The sequence below is a fragment of the Somniosus microcephalus genome, chromosome 2 (assembly GCF_052327205.1).
Source record: "Somniosus microcephalus isolate GS21.2 chromosome 2, FLI_Smic_1.0, whole genome shotgun sequence".
Lineage (NCBI taxonomy): Eukaryota > Metazoa > Chordata > Chondrichthyes > Squaliformes > Somniosidae > Somniosus > Somniosus microcephalus.
In genome coordinates this window covers 103,426,118-103,439,240 of record NC_140988.1, presented here as the reverse complement: position 1 = coordinate 103,439,240, position 13,123 = coordinate 103,426,118, and the positions used below count along the sequence as shown (strand labels likewise).

General features: G+C 51.9%; 1 protein-coding gene across 8 annotated transcripts in view; it reads right to left on the bottom strand.

Annotated features, from left to right (window-relative positions):
• arfip1 (ADP-ribosylation factor interacting protein 1 (arfaptin 1)) overlaps positions 1–10,985 on the bottom strand; it is a 253,443-nt gene extending 242,458 nt beyond the window's left edge. For 6 of the 8 annotated variants that reach the window (XM_086011848.1, XM_086011876.1, XM_086011866.1 and 3 more), the window contains exon 1: positions 10,877–10,985. The gene's annotated coding sequence lies outside the window, so the exon portion shown is untranslated. The remainder of the gene's footprint in view (positions 1–10,876) is intronic. The other 2 variants (XM_086011894.1, XM_086011912.1) reach the window with 1 other exon arrangement.
• Positions 10,986–13,123: the final 2,138 nt, after the last annotated feature.

The following is a 13,123-nucleotide window of genomic DNA, read 5'->3' as shown; positions in this document are numbered from 1 at the left end:
CTGTTATATCTTCCAGTTCTGATAAAGGGTCTCCACCTGAAAGTTAGCTGATCTGTTCTCTCCAGATGTTGGCTATCTGATCTGCTAAGAGTTTACAGCATTTCTGTTTTTGGTCCACAATAGAAACAGTTTTGTTGTATAAATCAGCAGGAAGCTGACACCAAATATACATGCAAATCCATGTTAACCCAATGTCGTCTTCCTATCAGATAAGGAACAAGAAACTGGTTTTGCAAAGATGCTTAATCCACTAGTTTGAAAAATGGGAGTCACTAACAATATTTTTTTTTAAATCACAATGATCCCTTGTTCTGTTTTTGACAAAAAAAACTAATTAATGCCAATCAGCAGAAAATAATGGGGCTGTTTGAGAATTGCTGGGAGAGGTACAAAGGGTAGTCATGGGCTTCAAGGGGGAATTCAAGTCTGGAACAGCGGCAAGTGAGAAGGATGGCTGAGGGCTGATGGTTTGGGGCAGGGATGGGGAGGGCACGAACTACCCAAGAGGCGAGAGGAAAGGTGGCACAGCCAGGTGAGAAGGGAAACAGTGATGGAAGAAGAGGAAGTAATAGAGGGCCGGAATTTGTTTTGTTAAAAGGGAGGTAGAAGTAACAAGCTCGGGTTCAGAGCAGCAGCCAAAGCGTGCCCATGAATGGGCACAAAGAAAATTCAGGCTAGATATGCATGGCAGAGATTCGGCAAGACATGGTCGTAAACTGACAGTAGGGAAGAGACCTACTATGAAACAATCTAAAGTTCAAGTTGTGGTGTATGTGCCTTTAAGAGCCCCAGGTGTGCGTAATGCCGGTAATTGCCACTTGGGCTATATAAGCCTGTGTATTGTGTATATCCTTTAGAAACCCCCCCCAGACTTGCTTAGTAAATACCTATGAACCAACTCCTGTCTTCAGTGTCTTTATCTACACACGAACACTACAGTGGCGCCAAAGTGGAAACGGACTTACCGCAATTCGGCAGCACCTCAAGGACATCGATTCCTCCAGCGTCCAGAAGACTCAAGGAAGTAAGAGAAACTGTGGTTTCACCAGCTGGCCAAGCTGGTGGCAGGTACTGCGCTAATCCTTCCTGGGCGTCAGGCTGGAGCTCCAGCGGCGGGCTCTACAGATGAGACAGGCAGCAAAATCGGAGGCAAGCAATAACGGACTGGGAGGGTGCACTCGAGAGACGGCCGGCGCGGCAAGCAGGTCAGCGTTTAGACCTCCGTCGGGAACAAGTCTCCAACAGTGAATAAACGGAAACCACAGTAAAACAGCGTTGTTATCGGTAGCAGCGGCGGGAAAGCGCGGGAAGTGCCATATCGTTGCTACAGAGAAAAAAAAAAGCGCGGGAAGCGCCATAATTTTTCTGAAATGCCTAAATCTGGTAACATTGAGGCTTTTGATGGCGAAATAGAAAATTGGACCACATACGTGGAAAGAGTAGAGGTTTATTGCACTGCAAATGGAATAGCAGATGAAAAAAAAGCTTCAGTACTTCTGAACTTAATGGGCGCGAAGACATATGGGCTGTTACGAAATTTAATCACTCCAGCCAAACCAAAGGACAAGACTTTTAAAGAAATTGTTGATACCCTGCAGGAGCATTTAAACCCAACACCGCTGCTGATAGCGGAACGATTCAAGTTCTTCAAGAGAAATCAACACAAGAATGAAAGTAACGCTGATTACCTAACTGAATTAAGAAAGCTATCAAAGTACTGCCAATTTGGAGCAGGACTATCGGATTATCTTCGAGACAAATTTGTTTGCGGTCTCTTAAGTGAAGGAACACAAAAAAGACTGCTTTCTGAAAAAGATTTAACATTGGACAAAGCTTTCAGTATGGCTGTATCATACGAAGCAGCAGCAAAAGGAGCTGCAGAGATACAACAAGAGACACAGGACTTCGGCACCCATAAAATGACACAGGAGTTCGGAAGATGTTATCGCTGCGGCAGATCCACCCATAACCAGAGGGACTGCTGGTTCAAGGGCAAAACATGCAGGCAATGTGGTAAGATTGGACACATTGCACGGGTATGCCAATCTGGACAAAATAAATCCACTGACAGAAAACAAAAAATCAATAAAGAAAAGTACAGGAAGGTACAAATGATGGCGGACAGTAGCTCCGAAGACCAGAATAGCGATAGCGACTCCGGAAACAAGAGACTAAGCTGTCTCAAATTACATAATGTACTTGCCAAAGAGGATTACCAAACCATTTGGGTTACCCTCACAATAGCAGGGTCCCCAGTTAAAATGGAGCTAGATACAGGATCAGCTCTAACCGTAATAAATCGACGAGATTACGAGAGGCTATTTTCGCATATACCTCTAAAAGACACAACCATTATCTTAAAAACATATACAGGGCAGAAAGTCTACCCCAAAGGAAAAATAAGGGTGCCTGTGGTATACAACGGCAAAGAAATACAAAAGTTGTATTTATACATTCTACAAGATGGTGGTCCACCGTTGTTGGGACGTGAATGGATAAGGAAGATGCGTTTAGACTGGCACTCCATTCAGGCACTGACGGTGACCAGTAAGGAAAAAAACAATGATGACATCATACCTGAACGATTAAAAGACATCTTGGCCAACGCCAAAGAAGTGTTTCAAGAGAAACTAGGAACCTTGAAAGGCATCACCGCCTCAATAAAAGTGGAAGATACAGCAATTCCAAAATTTTTTAAGGCAAGACCGGTGCCATACGCAATACGTCCGGCAGTTGAGGCAGAGCTGAAGAATTTGGAAAAGGCAGGCGTATTATCCAAAATAGATTGGAGCGAATGGGCAACACTCATCGTTCCAGTCATGAAAAAAACATTGAAAAATAACTCTGAGGAACAGAAAAAAATTCGCATCTGTGGGGACTTTAAGGTGACAGTAAACCTGGTCCTTCACACGGTACAGTATCCTCTTCCGAGGATAGAAGATATTTTCGCCTCACTATCCGGAGGGAAACGTTTCACAAAAATTGACTTGGCACAGGCATATCTACAGATGGAGGTTGAGGAGACCTCTAAAAAGTATCTCACAATAAACACACACAAAGGTCTGTACCAGTACAATCGACTGGTTTTTGGAATAGCATCAGCTCCAGCTATCTGGCAAAGAGCTATGGAGCAAGTCCTGCAAGGGATTCCGGGGACTCAATGCTACCTAGACGACATCCTTATAACAGGAGAAAACGACAACGAGCACCTTGTCAATTTGGAGCAGGTGCTCACTAGGCTGAAAGAACGGGGCCTACGAGCAAATCGCCCCAACTGCGAATTTTTCCAAAATCAGATATCATATTGTGGCCACATAATTAATAAGGGTTGCATAAGTCACCTGAGAAAATTGAAGCAGTTATAAAAGCCCCAGCACCTGAAAATGTTTCACAATTAAGGTCATTCCTGGGATTAATAAATTACTATCATAAATTTTTACCGAACTTATCAACTATTCTACACCCTCTTAATGATCTTCTACAGACAGGAGTGATTTGGAAATGGAACGAAGACTATAAACGTGCCTTCCATAAATGTAAAGACTTAATCACATCCGAGAAAATTTTGGCTCATTACAACCCATCACTACCAATCAGACTGGCGTGCGATGCGTCCCCTTACGGCATAGGAGCGGTATTGTCCCATAGATTCCCTGATGGCTCGGAACAGCCGATAGCTTTTGCGTCACGCTCATTGAACTCAGCTGAGCGTAACTATGCCCAGATAGACAGGGAAGCACTCAGCCTGGTATGGGGAGTGAAGAAATTCAACCATTACCTACACGGACAAAAATTTACCTTGCTGACTGACCATCAACCCCTCATCTCCATATTCAACCCTAAAAAAGGTGTCCCCATTATGACGGCACAAAGACTACAGAGGTGGTCCCTTTTTCTAGGAGCACACCAATACAACATTGAATACAAAGGGTCAAAACAGCATGGGAATGCTGACGGTTTATCACGCCTACCGTTGCCAACGATAGAAGAGGCACCTACAGTAGACCCAGTAGAGGTATTCCACTCTACCATAGTGGAATGTCTACCGGTGACAAATTCTGCCATTGAAAGGGAGACAAGAAATGACCCTACTCTCTCACGGGTCTACGATTTAACAGTGAAGGGATGGCCAGCACATGGCGAACCACTGTTGCCAGCATTCTCGCAAAGAAGAGAACAGCTGTCAGTGTGCCGAGGAACCTTGATGTGTGGATCCAGAGTGGTGATTCCACCCAAACTCCAGGATAAAGTGCTAAAGGAGCTTCACGAGGGGCATCTGGGTGGAGTGAAAATGAAGAACCTAGCTGGGGCGTTTGTATGGTGGCCAGGTATCGATGGAGACATCGAAGACATGACCAAGAGCTGCCTAGGATGCCAGAAGGTCCAAAATGCTCCGCCACAGGCCCCTCTACATCCATGGGAGTGGCCCTCATCTCCCTGGCAAAGGGTGCACATCGACTTTGCTGGTCCATTTATGGACTCAATGTTCTTAATCGCAGTTGATGCACACTCCAAGTGGCCGGAGGTAATAAAGATGTCCTCCACCACCACGGAAAAAACCATCACAGTATTAAGGACCATATTTGCCAGGAATGGGCTGCCGGAGCAGATATGTTCTGATAATGGACCGCAATTTGTTTCCGAAGAATTCAGAAAGTTCTTAAAGAACAATGGGGTAAAGCACTACACGTCCGCCCCATACCATCCCGCCACCAATGGATTGGCTGAAAGGTTTGTCCAGACCTTCAAGAAGGCCATCAAGGCCATGGGTAATGAAGACATAAAACTTCAGCACAAGGTGGATAACTTCTTATTTGCATATAGGAATGCAACGCATATGGTTACTAACCAAACTCCCGCCATGATGTTCTACAATAGAAACCTAAGATGCCAGCTGGATTTGGTCAAGCCCAACATCCGAAGGGACGTGGAGAACCGGCAGTTTCAGGGCATGAATGAAAGGCCAACTAGGGTCTTCCAGATAGGCCAACCGGTTTTGGCCCGGGACTACCGTACCGAGAAATGGCAGCCTGGAACTATCTGCACACGATTAGGACCACTGATGTATACCGTGGACATCGGAGACAGCATAATAAGGCGCCATGCTGACCAAATCATCAAGTCATCCGAAAAGGGACAACCTACACCACCACTCTATACATCTAACGATGAAGTAGAGATACCCATATCTACCTCCGATCCAGTGATACTGGAGCCTGATGAACCCGACACTGGCCTTCAAGCCGAACCAGCCCTGCCTGAAGAACCTACTACACCACCAGAAACTACTACACCCCCGAGGCGTTATCCGGACCGAGTCAGGAAGCCTCCTGAGAGACTAACTTATAATTTAATTAATACAGCAATGTATATTATTTTGCATATAACATGTAATTAATAATTACTTAAAATATGATGTACTAGTTAGCTAGAAGGGGAGGAATTGTGGTGTATGTGCCTTTAAGAGCCCCAGGTGTGCGTAATGCCGGTAATTGCCACTTGGGCTATATAAGCCTGTGTATTGTGTATATCCTTTAGAAACCACCCCCCCCCCCCCAGACTTGCTTAGTAAATACCTATGAACCAACTCCTGTATTCAGTGTCTTTATCTACACACGGACACTACACAAGTCTGAGAGCCAGAAGGCTGTGTCAGGATGAAATCCACTTACACACTTAAACACTTCGAGTTTGCTTTTAAAATTACAATGTAGATGTGCCAAGTACACTATAGGTAATGTCACATAGATGAAAAGGGCATAAAGATAGGGACCTAGGAATAGGTTTATGGTACAGTATCATGATTGCTGTGGCAGTTTTGTCCTACTATATCAATACAAGAACACTGGACACAATTATAATAACTTACCATTCTGTACATTGTTTGTAGCCTTAGATTACAGAAGTACCTCATCTTAAAAGGAGTAAACAAAATGCTAACTGATCTCCAAGGAAGTTTTAGGCAGTAAATCACAAGGGGGTTAAATTGAGATTTGTATCATCAGAACTGCTCAATGGTGCACAGATCCTAGATATTGTTGCCAGGATGTGTCCAGAGACCTAGATATTGTTGAACACAACAAATCTACCTGTCAAGAAAGGTTATGCCAATCAAAAAAAATTACTTGCAAAATCAATTGACAGCAGGAACTGTATCTGACGAAGTCATTGGTCCAGCAACACAAGAGAAACCAAAAACACATTTATGAGGGGCAGGAAAGTCTACACACACACACATTTGCATTGGAAGCACAGTGCCAACCAGGCATGTGCTGCCATTCACAAATCCAACAGATCAGCCCAAATCTCAATTCTACTCATTCTTTCTTCAGCATACAATTATACTGAAGCAATTGATTGTTGATCAGTCGCTACAGTATCTATCCATTTGCCTGCTTATACTGCCTGCCTGCAACTTGAACTGCAAGATCCAGGAGACAGCATTCACAGCACCTCTCCCAGACATTACATTTTAAATGTACTGAGTGTAGGCAGGAATATCTGCATTTTCAACACATTTAAATTAGATGTAAAGTAAGGTTAGTGTGTCCAGCAGCTTCAACAGACCCGCTGAACATTTGATAAACCTGGTCTGACATTACACTGGTTATACTCCATGTTGAGACACACTACCCTCTCCCAAGGTGTTTCACCCCTCCAGCATCAAATCCGGACCCAATGGCACAGTTATAAATAGTGATCTCCCAAGTTCACACCACTGGTGGGGGTGCCTTGACTGCCAGTTGCACCTATCGGGACATCCCATGGTTGCTGCCCACTATTTTCAATCTATTAATCATCAAAAGTTGAAAAATCAGAAAATGGCAGTGATTATATTAAACATTAAGTTCATGTGACGCAAAAACCAACTCTCAAAAAAGCTAAAAGTTGCAGTATTACAAGAGGATTTGAGTGTAAGAGTAAAGACGTTGTACTGTAATTATATAGGGCCCTGGTGAGACCACACCTGCAGAACTGTGGACAGTTTTGGTCTCCTTACCTAAGGAAGAATATACTTGCCATAGAGAGAGTGCAACAAAGGTTCACCAGACTGATTCCTGGGATGGGGGATTGTCCTGTGAGCAGAGATTGAGTAGACTAGGCCTATATTCTCTGGAGTTCAGAAGAATGAGAGGTGATCTCATTGAAACATACAAAATTCTTAAGGGGTAGATGCAGGGAGGATGTTTCCCCTGGCTGGGGAGTCTAGAACCAGGGGTCACAGCCTCAGAATAAGGGGTCAGACATTTAGGACTGAGATGAGGAGAAATTTCTTCACTCAGAAGGTGGTGAAGCTTTGGCTTTCTCTACTCGAGGGCTGTGGAGGCTCAGTCGTTGAGTATATTCAAGACAGAGATCGATAGATTTTTGGATATTAAGGGAATCAAGGGATATGGGGATAGTGCAGGAAAGTGGAGGTGAGGTAGAAGATCAGGCAAGATCTTATTGAATGGCGGAGCAGGCTCAAAGGGCCAAATAGCCTACTCCTGCTCCTATTTCTTGTGTTTACACTACGTAAGAACATAACATAACAACTTGTATTTATATAGCACCTTTAACATAGTAAAACGTCACAAGGCACTTCACAGGAGCGCCATCAAACAAAATTTGACACACAGCCACATAAGGAGATATTAGGGCAGATCTTGGTCAAAGAGCATCTTAAAGGAGGAAAGAGAGGTAGAGAGGTTTAGGCAGGGAATTCTAGAGTTAAGGGCCTCGGCAGCAGAAGGCACGGCCACCAATGGTGGAGCGATTAAAATCGGGGATGCTCAAAAGGCCAGAATTGGAGGAGCGCAGATATCTCTGAGGGTTATAAGGCTGAAGGACGTTACAGAGATAGACATAAACATAGAAGATAGGAGCAGGAGTAGGCCATTCAGCCCCTCGAGCCTGCTCCACCATTCAATGCGATCATGGCTGATCATCCAAATTCAGTACCCAGTCCCTGCTTTCTCCCCATACCCCTTGACCCCTTTAGCCTTAAGAAATATATCCAACTCCTTCTTAAATATATTTAATGTATTGGCCTCTACTGCTCCCCCCACAAACACACCGCCCACAGCCAGCGCTGTCTCCCCCACACACACCGCCCACAGCCAACGCTGTCTCCCCCACACACACACACCGCCCACACCAACGCTGTCTCCCACACACACACTGCCCACAGCCAGCGCTGTCTCCCCCACACACCGCCCACAGCCAGCGCTGTCTCCCCCACACACACCGCCCACAGCCAGCGCTGTCTCCCCCACACACACACCGCCCACAGCCAGCGCTGTCTCCCCCACACACACACCGCCCACAGCCAGCGCTGTCTCCCCCACACACACACTGCCCACAGTCAGCGCTGTCTCCCCCACACACACACTGCCCACAGCCAGCGCTGTCTCCCCCACACACACACCGCCCACAGCCAGCGCTGTCTCCCCCACACACACTGCCCACAGCCAGCGCTGTCTCCCCCACACACACCGCCCACAGCCATCTGTGGTAGAGAATTCCACAGGTTCACCACTCTCTGGGTGAAGAAATTTCTCCTCATTTCTGTCCTAAATGGGAGGGGAGAGGTCATGGAGGGATTTGAAAACAAGGATGAGAATTTTAAAATCGAGGCACTGCTTAACCAGGATCCAATGTAGGTCAGCGAGCGCAGGGGTGATGGGTGAACGGGACTTGGTGCGAGTTACAACACAGGCAGCCGAGTTTTGGATGACCTATAGTTTACAAGGGTAAACACAATCTAAAAAGTACTGTTTTAAATGGACTGTAGCATGCCATGGAACACTAACAAGGGTTTTCATACATTCCCCTTCTGAAAACAAGGGCAGTAGGGGTAGTATTTATTTTCCTGCATTATCCTGTGTTTCTATTGCTGGTTAACTGCAGCACTTACAATTCCAGTTAAACTCCTACCACTGAGCTAGAAAACCAACCAGCTAAGCATTTATTGTGAACATAGCAATTTTGATTTTTATTAAACAAAGCATTTTTGAATTTTTCTCTGAAAATAAACCCGATACATTTAAATGGATATGCAATGCACTTTTTAAAACCTAACAGCGGTCCCTAATAATGGCAGTCAGGGGTTCTCTGAAGGATCTGCAAAGGAAATGCCAAAGGTTCGTAATGCAAAAAAACCCAACTTGCAGTTATACAGAACCATTAACTTGGGAAAGGTCCCCAACATCACAGGAACACATCAGACAAAATTTGGCTCGGGGCCAAAGGAGACATTGGGTCAGGAGATTAAATGATTTACTGTATAAACCCCTTCCAGGCGGGCGGTGTGTGGGGGAGACAGCGCTGGCTGTGGGCGGTGTGTGTGGAGGAGACAGCGCTGCCTGCGGGCGGTGTGTGTGTGGGGGACAGCGCTGGCTGTGGGCGGTGTGTGTGGGGGAGACAGCGCTGGCTGTGGGCGGTGTGTGTGGGGGAGACAGCGCTGGCTGTGGGCGGTGTGTGTGGGGGAGACAGCGCTGGCTGTGGGCGGTGTGTGTGTGTGGGGGAGACAGCGCTGGCTGTGGGCGGTGTGTGTGTGTGAGGGAGACAGCACTGGCTGTGGGCGGTGTGTGTGTGTGGGGGGAGACAGCGCTGGCTGTGGGCGCTGTGTGTGTGGGGGAGACAGCGCTGGCTGTGGGCGGTGTGTGTGTGTGGGGGAGACAGCGCTGGCTGTGGGCGGTGTGTGTGTGTGTGGGGAGACAGCGCTGGCTGTGGGCGTTGTGTGTGGGGGAGACAGCGCTGGCTGTGGGCGGTGCGTGTGTGTGGGCGAGACAGCGCTGGCTGTGGGCGAGACAGCACTGGCTGTGGGCGGTGTGTGTGTGTGTGGGAGACAGCGCTGGCTGTGGGCGGTGTGTGTGTGTGTGTGTGTGTGTGTGTGTGTGTGTGTGTGTGTGTGTGTGTGAGACAGCACTGGCTGTGGGCGGTGTGTGTGTGTGTGGGAGACAGCGCTGGCTGTGGGCGGTGTGTGTGTGTGTGTGTGTGTGTGTGTGTGTGTGTGTGTGTGTGTGTGTGTGTGTGTGTGTGTGAGACAGCGCTGGCTGTGGGCGGTGTGTGCGGGGGAGACAGCGCTGGCTGTGGGCGGTGTGTGCAGGGGAAACAGCGCTGGCCGTGGGCGGTGTGTGCGGGGGAAACAGCGCTGGCTGTGGGCGGTGTGTGTGTGTGGGGGAGACAGCGCTGGCTGTGGGCGGTGTGTGTGTGGGGGAGACAGCGCTGGCTGTGGGCGGTGTGTGTGTGGGGTAGACAGCGCTGGGTGTGGGCGGTGTGTGTGTGGGGGAGACAGCGCTGGCTGTGGGCGGTGTGTGTGTGGGGGAAGACAGCGCTGGCCGTGGGCGGTGTGTGTGTGGGGGAGACAGCGCTGGCCGTGGGCGGTGTGTGTGTGGGGGGAGATAGCGCTGGCCGTGGGCGGTGTGTGTGTGGGGGAGACAGCGCTGGCTGTGGGCGGTGTGTGTGTGGGGGAGACAGCGCTGGCTGTGGGCGGTGTGTGTGTGGGGGAGACAGCGCTGGCTGTGGGCGGTGTGTGTGTGGGGGAGACAGCGCTGGCTGTGGGCGGTGTGTGTGTGGGGGAGACAGCGCTGGCTGTGGGCGGTGTGTGTGTGTGTGGCGGCGGGTACGGCGCTGGCTGCGGGTGGACACGTAGGCGGAGGCCCGGAGAGCGAGCGGAGCGGCGGCTACTCCTTCACAGCTCCCCGTAAACGGAACGGGCCGGGCCGGTGTTGGGAGAAACGCTGCTCTTTCCCAGCAAGACTCCGGCCTGGACCCGAGGCCGCCACTCTCACGCATAATACTGAATATTTATAGACTGACACTCGGCTTGTGAGCAAAGCTGCAACCCGCCACCGCTTCCCGTCCCGGCCGTCTCTCCCTCCCAGACGCTCACCTTCTCCGGGTCCTCAGCAGCTGCTTTTTTTCCGCCGTTTATGTCGCGGCTTCGATCCCCGCGCTCATTGAATCACCTCCCGGAAGTGAGCGTGCTAACAACATCCGGCTCCCTGCACCGCCTGGTACCTGCCCAACATCCGGGTCCCCGCACCGCCTGGTACCTGCCCAACATCCGGGTCCCCGCGCCACCTGGTAGCTGCCCAACATCCGGGTCCCCACACCGCCTGACACCTGCCAAACGCCCGGCTCCCCACACCGCCTGGCACCTGCCAAACATCCGGCTTCCCGCGCAGCCTGGCACCTGCCCAACGCCAGGGTCCCCACACGCCTGGCACCTGTCCAACATCCGACTTCCCGCGCAGCCTGGCACCTGCCCAACGCCCGGGTCCCCACACCGCCTGGCACCTGCCAAACGCCCGGCTCCCCACACTGCCTGGCACCTGTCCAACATCCGGCTCCCCGCACTGCCAGGTACCTGTCAAACATCCGGCTTCCCGCGCAGCCTGGCACCTGCCCAACGCCCGGGTCCCCACACCGCCTGGCACCTGTCCAACATCCGGCTCCCTCCGCAGCCTGGCACCTGCCCAACGCCCGGGTTCCCACACCGCCTGGCACCTGCCCAACATCCAGGTCCCCGCGCAGCCTGGCACCTGCCCAACGTCCGGGTCCCCACACCGCCTGGCACCTGTCCAACGTCCGGCTCCTTGCACAGCCTGGCACCTGCCCAATGTCCGGGTCCCCGCGCAGCCTGGCACCTGCCCAACGCCCGGGTCCCCACACCGCTTGGCACCTGTCCAACATCCGGCTCCACGCGCAGCCTGGCACCTGCCCAACGCCCGGCTCCCCACACCGCCTGCCACCTGTCCAACATCCAGCTCCCCACACTGCCTGGCACCTGTCCAACATCCGGCTCCCCGTGCAGCCTGGCACCTGCCAAACGCCCGGGTCCCCACACCGCCTGACACCTATCCAACATCCGGCTACCCACACCGCCTGGCACCTGTCCAACATCCGGCTCCCCGCGCAGCCTGGCACCTGCCGAACGCCCGTGTCCCCACACCGCCTGGCACCTGTCCAACATCCGGCTCCCCGCGCAGCCTGGCACCTGCCCAACGCCCGGCTCCCCACACCGCCTGGCAGCTGTCCAACATCCGTCACCCCGCGCAGCCTGGCAACTGCCCAACGCCCGGCTCCCCACACCGCCTGGCACCTGTCCAACATCCGGCTCCCCGTTCAGCCTGGCACCTGGCCAACGCCCGGGTCCCCACACCGCCTGACAACTGTCCAACATCCGGCTTCCCGCGCAGCCTGGCACCTGCCCAACACCCGGGTCCCCACACCGCCTGGCACCTGCCCAACATCCGGCTCCCCGCGCAGCCTGGCACCTGCCCAACGCCCGTGTTCCCACACCGCCTGGCACCTGCCCAACATCCGGGTCCCCACGCAGCCTGGCACCTGCCCAACGTCCGGGTCCCCACACCGCCTGGCACCTGTCCAACATCCGGCTCCCCGCGCAGCCTGGCACCTGCCAAACGCCCGGATCACCACACCGCCTGGCACCTGTCCAAAATCCGGCTCCCCACACTGCCTGGCACCTGTCCAACATCAGCTCCCCGTGCAGCCTGGCACCTGCCTAACGCCCGGCTCCCCACACCACCTGGCACCTGTCCAACATCCATCTACCCGCGCAGCCTGGCACCTGCCCAACGCCCGGCTCCCCACACCACATGGCACCTGTCCAACATCCATCTCCCCGCGCAGCATGACACCTGCCCAACGCCCAGCTCCCCACACCGCCTGGCACCTGTCCAACATCCTGCTCCCCGCGCAGACTGGCACCTGCCAAACGCCTGGCACCCCACACCGCCTGGCACCTGTCCAACATCCAGCTCCCCACACTGCCTGGCACCTGCCAAACACCCGGCTCCCCACACTGCCTGGCACCTGTCCAACATCCGGCTCCCCACACCGCCTGGCACCTCTCCAACATTTGGCTCCCCGTGCAGCCTAGCACATGCCCAACACTCGGGTCCCCACACCGCCTGACACCTGTCCAACAACCGGGTCCCCGCGCAGCCTGGCACCTGCCAAACGCCCGGCTCCCCACACCGCCTGGCACCTGTCCAACATCCTGCTACCCACACCGCCTGGCACCTGTCCAACATCCGGCACCCCATGCAGCCTGGCACCTGCCCAACGCCCGGCTCCCCACACCGCCTGGCACCTGTCCAACATCCGTCTCCTC